Here is a 1,534-nt window from a genome sequence, read left to right as displayed (position 1 = left end):
ATACCTGAAGTCTTTTTAAAAGAAAAACAACACAGCATACCAGATTGTATTCCTTTCAAGCAAGCATCACAGCGCGATACGTTCATAGTGTTGAAACCGAAGTGCGGGGTGGATTCTGAAAGTGGAGGATAGCTTGAGGTCAGGGTTACACTGAGAAAAGTACACCACACCACAAGATGCACACGTTATTCAATACAGACCAAATAGCTAAACTTACAGTTTTCAGCATGACATGACAAGATCCGCTGGAAAAATCTTGACCATCATCACTGGCTCTGAGACAGAGATCTGGTGGTGGGCACTTCGGTGATACCTTCATCAAGGCATTGATTCCTTTAAGCACGCTCTGGTAGTGGTCCAGCATGACATTCTGAATGAAAGATCAGGATAGCTTTCATCCACTCACAGTTTCAAAGAAATTGATATATCATGCGTCGATCACATTGCGCAAACGGATTAAAGCGGAATAATTTATTCGCTTCGGAGGTTCCTTTTTTTCTTTTCTTTTTATTTAGACTGACTCCAAAAACCAACCTTGAGCTGAAGTCCTCCAGCATTCCAGTTTTGTACGCACGCAGGAGATGAAAAGCACAGCTGCAGCACGCAGTCATCCTGAGAAATGGGTACATTTCATTTGATGTCATATACACAATACATACGATTCCACACTTTACTGAACCATATTTTCACCAAATCGGAGTCCATTATCCTAAAAGCAACGCATAAACCACAATGGATGACTGAAATCGAAACTATGCGATGCTAAGTTTCGAGAGAAGCCTTCTAGAACGGTGTCACTCATGTTGAAAAGCATCTATGAGTAACATTTATCAATGCGAGGAATACCACAAAAAGATATAGCACTTACCACTCGATGAATCGCTTAAAAATGTTGGAATTCCTCAAAAGTTTCGGGAGCACGGCCGGATACATTCGTTTCTCGCAGCGAGAGCGACGGGGACTCCGACAGTGCAAACACGGCTGGATGATCGAGGAACATCATTGGCCAGATTCGAAACTGTCGGTTACGTGATTGCATCACTCGGCGCCTGACTGTCTGGGAAGAGAAATCCGTTGCTGCACCCCGGTCATGTGACTGATTATCGTGAAGTGATCAGATCAGCATCGGGGAGCGATCCTATATTTTGGTCACATGACCGAGGTCAGTCCAGACCGGGAAATGATCAGAGCAGCATCGGGGAGCGATCCTATATTATTGTTTACATGACCAAAAGGAGACCAGAGCGGGAAATGATCAGGGCACGGTCGGGGGGCTACCTTATCTTCTCTTATGTTCTACCTCCTCAGTTCCCACACCGCTGGGAACCAGTCGGGCACTATCGCCCGTTCAGGAGCCGGAGCTCCCATTGCGTTCCCATTCTTTTCCCGAGGGTTTGTGCTGCCTGGGTCACTTATCCATGTGGAGGATGTCAGCTCTGCGCCTAATGTCAGCCCATGTCAATGCGTTAAGGAATGCTTGACATCTGCATTCTCACACTGCTGTTTACTGACATGCTATGTTTGCCTTACCTTC

At 45.8% G+C, this 1,534-nt stretch overlaps 1 long non-coding RNA gene across 1 annotated transcript; it reads right to left on the bottom strand.

Moving 5' to 3' along the window:
- Window positions 1-298: 298 nt before the first annotated feature.
- On the bottom strand, window positions 299-1,135 carry LOC135397869 (uncharacterized). The gene is made up of 3 exons (XR_010423821.1): window positions 869-1,135; window positions 535-612; window positions 299-370 (listed from the first exon to the last, which is right to left on the bottom strand). It is a non-coding gene; the product is annotated as an uncharacterized LOC135397869 (long non-coding RNA).
- Between the last annotated feature and the right edge of the window lie 399 nt (window positions 1,136-1,534).

The sequence above is a fragment of the Ornithodoros turicata genome, chromosome 6 (assembly GCF_037126465.1).
Source record: "Ornithodoros turicata isolate Travis chromosome 6, ASM3712646v1, whole genome shotgun sequence".
Classification (NCBI taxonomy): Eukaryota; Metazoa; Arthropoda; class Arachnida; order Ixodida; family Argasidae; genus Ornithodoros; species Ornithodoros turicata.
Note: the sequence above shows the minus strand (reverse complement) of the source record. Positions and strands in the feature narration are given on the sequence as shown.